A 10601-nucleotide genomic window follows, 5' to 3' on the forward strand; every position below is an offset into this window, starting at 1 on the left:
ACAAGCGCTGGAGTTCCTCACTAAATGGAGAAATCCTTCGACAAAGGAAAGTTTCCGAAGTCCAACGTTCACTCAAACTTCGAACTCCCACTGCCTCTGTCCCTCTTCCTTCGACACACTCTTCAAAGGTTGCTTCAATCCTCTCAGCCACCGGAGCAGAGAGCAACTCTTCAATCCTCTCAGCCACCGGAGCAGAGAGCAACTCTCTCTCTCTCTCTCTCTCTCTCTCTCTCTCTCTCTCTCTCTCTCTCTCTCTCTCTCTCTCTCTCTCTCTCTCTCTCTCTCTCTCTCTCTCTCTCTCTCTCTCTCTCTCTCTCTCTCTCTCTCTCTCTCTCTTCCTATTTCCTCCCCACTCTCGCCCCACACTTCCCTCTGTCTTGCCACACTCCTCCGATCTCTCTCCACACACTCCTCCCCTCTCTCTCCACACACCCCTCTCTCCCCATTATCCTCCCATTTTCAATCCCCACACTCATCCCCTCTCTCTCCCCACATTCCTCCCATCCCCCTCCCCACACACGCCCTTCTCTTACCACGCTCCTGCTGCTCGCTCACCCCACACTCCCCTTGTACTCCACCGCCGTCTCGCTCCCCACTCCTCTGATTCCCACACTCTCCTCCCCTCTCTCTCCCACACACCCCCCTCTCTCCATTCCTCCCCCTGTTTGACATAAGGTTATAGTCATAGGAGTAGAATTAAGCCATTCGGCCCACCAAGTCACCACCGCCATTCAATCATGGCTGATCTATCTCTCCCTCCTAACCCCATTCTCATACCTTCTCCCCATAACCTCTGACACTTTCTACTAGTGGAAACATCCTCTCTACATCCACTCTCTCCAAGCCTTTAACTATTCCGTATGTTTCACTGAGGTCCTCCCCCCCCCCCCCCGCATTCATCTAATCTCCAGCGAGTACAGGCCCAGTGCCCACAAACGCTCTTCATAGGTTAACCTACTCATTCCTAGAAACATTCTTGTAAACCTCCTCTGGACCCTGTCCAGAACCAGCACATCCTTCCTCAAAGATGGTGCCCAAAATTCCTCACAATATTCCAAATGCTGTCTTCCCAGCGCCTTATAAAGCCTCAACATTGCATCCCTGCTTCTGTATACTGCACAAACCCTCTTGAACTAAACGCCCGAACATCGAGTTTGTTTTATTTGCTCCTGATTCGACTTCATATCATATCATATCATATATATACAGCCGGAAACAGGCCTTTTCGGCCCACCAAGTCCGTGCCGCCCAGTGATCCCCGCACATTAACACTATCCTACACCCACTAGGGACAATTTTTACATTTACCCAGCCAATTAACCTACATACCTGTACGTCTTTGGAGTGTGGGAGGAAACCGAAGATCTCGGAGAAAACCCACGCAGGTCACGGGGAGAACGTACAAACTCCTTACAGTGCAGCACCCGTAGTCAGGATCGAACCTGAGTCGACGGCGCTGCATTCGCTGTAAAGCAGCAACTCTACCGCTGCGCTACCGTGCCGCCCAGTTTAACTTTTTGAGAATACTGCACCAGCACTCCCAAGTCCCTTTGCACCTCCGATTTCTGGATTCTCTCCCCATTTGGAAAATAGTCTACGTCTTAATTCCTACCACCAAAATGCACGACTGCACATTGTGCTACACTATATTCCATCTGCCACTTCTCCGCCCACTCTCCCAACGTGCCCAAGTCCTTCTGCCAAGTCCCTGCTTTCTCTACACTACCTGCCTTTCCACTTGTTTTCGCCTCATCCGCAAACTTGGCCACAACGCCTTCAATCCCCTCGTCAAAATCATTAATATACAAGGTGAATAGTAGTGGCCCCAGCACTGACCCCTGCGGAACATCGCTAGTCACTGGCAGCTAACCAGAAATAAAACACTTTTTTTGCCAATCATTCTCACCATACGATACGCCCTCACTCCACACAGCTCCACTCTCCCCCCCCCCCCCCCACTACACCATCCCTCTCCCCCCACTCCACTCCCTCTCTCCCCTCTGGTTCCTCCCGCTCACCCTCAAGCTCTTTCTCTTCCCACTTCTCCCCCTCTCTCTCCACACTCCTCCGTCCCTCTCTCTTCCCACACTCCGGCCCTCTCTCGCCCCCCCTCTCTCTCCACCAAACCCATACTCTACCCACTCCTCGCCTCTCTCCCCACAATACCTCTCTCCTCCCTCTCCCACGGCCCTCTCTCTCCCACTCCTCCAACCATCCGTCTCCCCACACCTCCTACCCATTTCTCCCCATCGCACCGTTCCCACTTCCCCTCCTGCTCTCCTCACAACATCGCTTAAAATTTGCCCAGACCCTCTCTCCCCGTCACATTGCTCCCTCCCCTCCACCTCTCCCCATCGTTCCTCCCGCTCTCCCCACACTCATCTTTTCCACTCCTCCCCTTTCACCCCCCATACACCTCCCTTTCCGTCCACACTCCTCCCCTCTTCCTCACCACACTCTCTCTCTCTCTCTCTCTCTCTCTCTCTCTCTCTCTCTCTCTCTCTCTCTCTCTCTCTCTCTCTCTCTCTCTCTCTCTCTCTCTCTCTCTCTCTCTCTCTCTCTCTCTCTCTCTCTCTCTCTCTCTCTCTCCCTCTCTCTCTGGATAAGCAGTGACATTATCAGTGTGGTCAGTGATGGGTCTGGATAAGCAGTGACATTATCAGTATGGTCAGTGATGGGTCTGGATAAGCAGTGACATTATCAGTGTGTTCAGTGGTGGGTCTGGATAAGCAGTGACATTATCGGTGTGGTCAGTGATGGGCCTGGATAAGCAGTGACATTATCAGTGTGGTCAGTGATGGGCCTGGATAAGCAGTGACATTATCAGTGTGGTCAGTGATGGGCCTGGATAAGCAGTGACATTATCAGTGTGGTCAGTGATGGGTCTGGATAAGCAGTGCAATCAGTGTGGTCAGTGAAGGGTCTGGATAAGCAGTTACATTATCAGTGTGGTCAGTAATGGGCCTGGATAAGCAGTGGCAACGGTGTGGTCAGTGATGGGTCTGGATAAGCAGTGACATTATCAGTGTGGTCAGTGATGGGTGTGGATAAGCAGTGACATTATCAGTGTGGTCAGTGATGGGTCTGGATAAGCAGTGACATGATCAATGTGGTCAGTGATGGGTCTGGATAAGCAGGGACATTATCAGTGTGGTCAGTGATGGGTCTGGATAAGCAGGAACATTATCAGTGTGGTCAGTGATGGGCCTGGATAAGCAGTGGCATCGGTGTGGTCTGTGATGGGTCTGGATAAGCAGTGACATTATCAGTGTGGTCAGTCATGGGTCTGGATAAGCAGTGACATTATCAGTGTGGTCAATGATGGGTGTGGATAAACAGTGACATTATCAGTGTGCTCAGTGATGGGTCTGGATAAGCAGTGATATTATCAATGTGGTCAGTGATGGGTCTGGATAAGCAGTGACATTATCAGTGTGGTCAGTGATGGGTGTGGATAAACAGTGACATTATCAGTGCGGTCAGTGATGGGTCTGGATAAGCAGTTACATTATCAGTGTGGTCAGTGATGGGTTTGGATAAGCAGTGACATTATCAGTGTGGTCAGTGATGGGTCCGGATAAGCAGTGACATTATCAGTATGGTCAGTGATGGGTCTGGATAAGCAGTGACATTATCAGTGTGGTCAGTGGTGGGTCTGGATAAGCAGTGACATTATCGGTGTGGTCAGTGATGGGTGTGGATAAGCAGTGACATTATCAGTGTGGTCAGTGATGGGTCTGGAAAAGCAGTGACATTATCAGTGTGGTCAGTGATGGGTCTGGATAAGCAGTGACATTATCAGTGTGGTCAGTGATGGGCCTGGATAAGCAGTGCAATCAGTGTGGTCAGTGAAGGGTCTGGATAAGCAGTTACATCATCAGTGTGGTCAGTAATGGGCCGGGATAAGCAGTGGCATCGGTGTGGTCAGTGATGGGTCTGGATAAGCAGTGACATGATCAATGTGGTCAGTGATGGGTCTGGATAAGCAGGGACATTATCAGTGTGGTCAGTGATGGGTCTGGATAAGCAGGAACATTATCAGTTTGGTCAGTGATGGGCCTGGATAAGCAGTGGCATCGGTGTGGTCTGTGATGGGTCTGGATAAGCAGTGACATTATCAGTGTGGTCAGTGATGGGTGTGGATAAGCAGGAACATTATCAGTGTGGTCAGTGATGGGCCTGGATAAGCAGTGGCATCGGTGTGGTCAGTGATGGGTCTGGATAAGCAGTGACATTATCAGTGTGGTCAGTGATGGGTGTGGATAAACAGTGACCTTATCAGTGTGGTCAGTGATGGGCCTGGAAAGGCAGTGACATTATCAGTGTGGTCAGTCATGGGTCTGGATAAGCAGTGACATTATCAGTGTGGTCAGTGGTGGGTCTGGATAAGCAGTGACATTATCGGTGTGGTCAGTGATGGGTGTGGATAAGCAGTGACATTATCAGTGTGGTCAGTGATGGGTCTGGAAAAGCAGTGACATTATCAGTGTGGTCAGTGATGGGTCTGGATAAGCAGTGACATTATCAGTGTGGTCAGTGATGGGCCTGGATAAGCAGTGCAATCAGTGTGGTCAGTGAAGGGTCTGGATAAGCAGTTACATTATCAGTGTGGTCAGTAATGGGCCTGGATAAGCAGTGGCATCGGTGTGGTCAGTGATGGTTCTGGATAAGCAATGACATTATCAGTGTGGTCAGTGATGGGTGTGGATAAGCAGTGACATTATCAGTGTGGTCAGTGATGGGTCTGGATAAGCAGTGACATGATCAATGTGGTCAGTGATGGGTCTGGATAAGCAGGGACATTATCAGTGTGGTCAGTGATGGGTCTGGATAAGCAGGAACATTATCAGTGTGGTCAGTGATGGGCCTGGATAAGCAGTGGCATCGTTGTGGTCTGTGATGGGTCTGGATAAGCAGTGACATTATCAGTGTGGTCAGTGATGGGTGTGGATAACCAGGGACATTATCAGTGTGGTCAGTGATGGGCCTGGATAAGCAGTGGCATCGGTGTGGTCAGTGATGGGTCTGGATAAGCAGTGACATTATCAGTGTGGTCAGTGATGGGTGTGGATAAGCAGGAACATTATCAGTGTGGTCAGTGATGGGCCTGGATAAGCAGTGGCATCGGTGTGGTCAGTGATGGGTCTGGATAAGCAGTGACATTATCAGTGTGGTCAGTGATGGGTGTGGATAAACAGTGACATTATCAGTGTGGTCAGTGATGGGCCTGGAAAGGCAGTGACATTATCAGTGTGGTCAGTCATGGGTCTGGATAAGCAGTGACATTATCAGTGTGGTCAGTGGTGGGTCTGGATAAGCAGTGACATTATCGGTGTGGTCAGTGATGGGTGTGGATAAGCAGTGACATTATCAGTGTGGTCAGTGATGGGTCTGGAAAAGCAGTGACATTATCAGTGTGGTCAGTGATGGGTCTGGATAAGCAGTGACATTATCAGTGTGGTCAGTGATGGGCCTGGATAAGCAGTGCAATCAGTGTGGTCAGTGAAGGGTCTGGATAAGCAGTTACATTATCAGTGTGGTCAGTAATGGGCCTGGATAAGCAGTGGCATCGGTGTGGTCAGTGATGGGTCTGGATAAGCAATGACATTATCAGTGTGTTCAGTGATGGGTGTGGATAAGCAGTGACATTATCAGTGTGGTCAGTGATGGGTCTGGATAAGCAGTGACATGATCAATGTGGTCAGTGATGGGTCTGGATAGGCAGGGACATTATCAGTGTGGTTAGTGATGGGTCTGGATAAGCAGGAACATTATCAGTGTGGTCAGTGATGGGCCTGGATAAGCAGTGGCATCGGTGTGGTCTGTGATGGGTCTGGATAAGCAGTGACATTATCAGTGTGGTCAGTGATGGGTGTGGATAAGCAGGGACATTATCAGTGTGGTCAGTGATGGGCCTGGATAAGCAGTGGCATCGGTGTGGTCAGTGATGGGTCTGGATAAGCAGTGACATTATCAGTGTGGTCAGTGATGGGTCTGGATAAGCAGGAACATTATCAGTGTGGTCAGTGATGGGCCTGGATAAGCAGTGGCATCGGTGTGGTCTGTGATGTGTCTAGATAAGCAGTGACATTATCAGTGTGGTCAGTGATGGGTGTGGATAAGCAGGGACATTATCAGTGTGGTCAGTGATGGGCCTGGATAAGCAGTGGCATCGGTGTGGTCAGTGATGGGTCTGGAGAAGCAGTGACATTATCAGTGTGGTCAATGATGGGTGTGGATAAACAGTGACATTATCAGTGTGGTCAGTGATGGGCCTGGAAAGGCAGTGACATTATCAGTGTGGTCAGTCATGGGTCTGGATAAGCAGTGACATTATCAGTGTGGTCAATGATGGGTGTGGATAAACAGTGACATTATCAGTGTGCTCAGTGATGGGTCTGGAGAAGCAGTGATATTATCAATGTGGTCAGTGATGGGTCTGGATAAGCAGTGACATTATCAGTGTGGTCAGTGATGGGTGTGGATAAACAGTGACATTATCAGTGCGGTCAGTGATGGGTCTGGATAAGCAGTTACATTATCAGTGTGGTCAGTGATGGGTTTGGATAAGCAGTGACATTATCAGTGTGGTCAGTGATGGGTCCGGATAAGCAGTGACATTATCAGTGTGGTCAGTGTTGCGTCTAGATGAGGAGTGACTCTCATCTCATTAAATCTGACCCCGATGTTTTACATTTGACATGATGTAAAATAAGAATCCTTTCTTTTTATTTCAAATGTTGGACTCTAAAGGGTTAACGAAGGTTCAGTATCCATAATTAATCTCATCATCAATGAGCATTAATTCCATCTTGCTGCTCTATCCACGCTGGTAAACACGGCAGGAGAAGATGCATTAATTTGTTATTTTCTTCTTAATTAACACAGGTTAGAAATGCTAATTAACTCTCTCCGGCATACACTTGAAATAATAACACATAATGCTGAAAGTTAAAATGCAGCTTCAGACCTGAGAAAGGAAAAATTGTGTTAATATTCTGTGCCATTCGCCCAGTGGGGAATATTATTTCCAGCCGGTGAACACTAGCTGTGGCTCTGTTCAATCCGCAGTTTATTTTGTTGTGAACTGCTTCTGACCAGGTGACAGGTAGATGTGAATTCAAACCCACAGACCAGACAGCAAGGTCGGTCTGAGGGTAAATGACCAACTCATCCGTCTGGGCTTTCCACACAGCGGCACAGAGAAAGCTGCCACACACATAGACTTCATTTATGTGCTTATTTATCAAGTCATTCAAGAGAGCATATCTCCCATCATGCAGTGCAAATCTGGCACTCGTAGAAACTGAAATAAACACTTCAATGATCAGGGACTGTTATTAAAAATGACCAATGTATATGACAGGCAAATCCCCTCATTTCAAGGCTAGAGTTCAGTGGTAACAAAATATCCAAGGGCCATTTAAAAGCAGTTTATTTGTTAGTGCTATACCTGGCGCAAATTTCGGACAAAGGTTGCCGTGTTTCATGGGGAGGGATGGTGAATTTTAGTTCATCTGAACTATTCCCATTTACCGGCATATGAATCATCTCCCTCTAAACCATTCCCCTCATGTACCTGTCCAAATGACATCGTGTTGATATTACTATATTACCTATGATACCCTGCCCCTCCATGAGATCACTGCACTGGCTACTGCGCTCCATGGAATAAAACCCTGGCGTGCCCAGCCTTTCCCTGTAGCTCCGACCCTTGTTTCCTGGCAACGTTTTCAAAAATATAGAAATTCAATGTGATCATGGCTGATCATTCTCAATCAGTACCCCGTCCCTGCCCTCTCCCCATATCCCCTGACTCCGCTATCCTTAAGAGCTCTATCTAGCTCTCTCTTGAATGCATTCAGAGAATTGGCCTCCACTGCCTTCTGAGGCAGAGAATTCCATAGATTCACAACTCTCTGACTGAAAAAGTTTTTCCTCATCTCAGTTCTAAATGGCCTACCCCTTATTTTTAAAATGTGGCCCCTTGTTCTGGACTCCCCCAACATTGAGAACATGTTTCCTGCCTCTAACGTCACCAACCGCTTAATAATCTTATACGTTTCGATAAGATCTCCGCTCATGCTTCTAAATTCCAGTGTATACAAGCCTAGTCGCTCCAGTCTTTCAACATATGACAGTCCCGCCATTACGGGAATTAACCTAGTAAACCTACGCTACACGCCCTCATTGGCAAAAATATCCTTCCTCAAATTTGGAGACCAAAACTGCACACAGTACTCCAGGTGCGGTCTCACTAGGGCCCTGTACAAATGCAGAACGACCTCTTTGCTAATATACTCAGCTCCTCTTGTTATGAAGGCCAACATTCCATTGCTTTCTTCGCTGTCTGCTGTACCTGCATGCTTCCTTTCAATGACTGATGCACTAGGACACCCAGATCTCGTTGTACGTCCCCTGTTCCTAACTTGACACCAACCAGATTAGATCCTGGTGAATCTGTTCCGCACTGTCTCTGGCAATAGGACATCATTTCCATGATATGGTGACCAGAACTACACAAAAGGGCCTCGTCGATATTTGAAGTACAACTGAGGAGGCCGCTGCACGTGGAGGAGCAGTTAAGTCTTGATTTTTCTTTATTTTCATGTTCAGCTGCAGTGCAGGTTTGTTCAGAATCAGACGCAGATTGGAAGTGAAACATCAGTGAATTCAGGGGTGTCAGTCCCGATGAGCTGGAACCGAGACCAAAAGATGCATTAACTGTAGAGTAGAGGGATCTAGCACGACAGGTACACAGTGCGTTGATGGTAGCGTCACAGGTAAACAGTTTGGTCAAAAGGGATTTTGGCACATTGGCCTTCATCAGCGAGAGCATTGAGTTTTGAAGTTGGGAGGTCATGTTGCAGTTGTATAAGACGTTGGTCAGGCCGTATTTAGATTATTCTGTTCAGTGTTGGGCACCATAGTATCGGTAAAATGGTGTCAATCTGGAAAGCGTGCAGAGCAGATTTAGGAGGATGTTGCCAAGAATGCAGGGCCTGATCTACAGACATAGATTCAGCAGGCTGGTAATTTATTCCTTGGTGCACAGGATTATCTGGGATGATCTTTTAGAGGTGAACAAAATAATGAAAGGGATACACCTTGCAGACGCACAGACTAGGGGAAGCAAGAACCAGGGAACAGGGGTTTCAGAAGGGGGGGGGGTTTAATCGGAACCTGAGGGGTAATTTTTCACACAAAGTGTGGTGAGTGTATGGAACGAGTTGCCAGAAGAGGTTTTTCAGGCCGGTACTCATTATCATAGAGTGATACGTTGTGGAAACAGGTCCTTCGGCCCAACTTGCCCACACCGTCCAACATGTCCCTGCTCCCACCTGCCTGCGTTTCATCCATATCCCTCGAAACCAGTCTTATTCATGTACCTGTCTAACTATTTCTTAAATTTTGGGATTGTCCCTGCCTCAACTATCTCCTCTGGCAGCTTGTTCCATACATCCATCACCCTTTGTGTGAAAAAGTTACCCCGCCGATTCCAATCAAATCTTTTCTCAATCACCTTAAACTTATGTCCTCTGGAGCTCGATTTTCCCGCTCAGGGCAAGAGACTCTGTGCATCTACCCGATCAATTCCTCTCATGACCAAATACACCTAAATAAGACCACCCCTCTTCCTCTTGCGCTCCAAGGAATGGAGTCCCAGCCGACTCAACCTCTTCCTACAGGTCAGACCCTGGCACCATCCTCGTAAAATGTACCGGTAAAGTTTCCAGTTTGGCAGCATCTTTCCTATAGCATGGTACCCAGAACAGAACATAATATCCCAAATGCGGTCTCACGAAGGTCTTATATTACTGCAACATGACCTCCCAACATCCATACTCAATACTCTGGCTGATAAAGACCAATGTGCCAAAAGCCTTTTTGACCACCAGATCTACCTGTGACTCCGCCTTCAAGGAACTGTGCACCTGCACTCCTAGATCCCTCTGCCCTACAACACTACCCAGAGCCCTACCATTCACTGGGTCGGTCCTGCCCTTGATAGATTTCTCAAAATGCAATACCTCACTTTGCAATACTATAATTTGATTGGACTATAGGAGTAAAGAGGACCTTTTGCATTTGTATAGGTCAGTGGTGAGACTACATCTGGAAAATTGTGTGCAGTTTTGGTCTCCTAATTTGAGGACGAACATCCTTGCGATTGAGGCAGGGTAGAGTTTTACTAGATCAATCCCTGGGATGGCCGGACCGTCACATGAGGAAAGATAGGAAAGACTGGACTTCTATTCACTGGAATTGAGAAGTATGAGAGGGGATCTTATAGAAACGTATAAAATAATAAAATATCTGGACAAGCTAGATGCAGGAAAGATGTTCCCGATGTTGGGGGAGTCCAGAACCAGGGACGACAGTCTAGGAATAAAGGGGGGGGGCATTTAAAGCTGAGGTGAGAAAAACCTCTTCACCCAGAGCGTTGTGAATTTGTGGAATTCTCTGCTACAGAAGGCAGTGGAGGCCAATACACTGGATGAATTTAAAAGGGAGTTAGATAGAGCTCTAGGGGCTAGCGGAGTCAAGCAATTTGTGAAGAAGGCAGGCACGGGTAACTGAATGTGGATGATCAGCCATGA

This window comes from Rhinoraja longicauda, unplaced genomic scaffold, assembly GCF_053455715.1.
Source record: "Rhinoraja longicauda isolate Sanriku21f unplaced genomic scaffold, sRhiLon1.1 Scf000139, whole genome shotgun sequence".
NCBI lineage: Eukaryota > Metazoa > Chordata > Chondrichthyes > Rajiformes > Arhynchobatidae > Rhinoraja > Rhinoraja longicauda.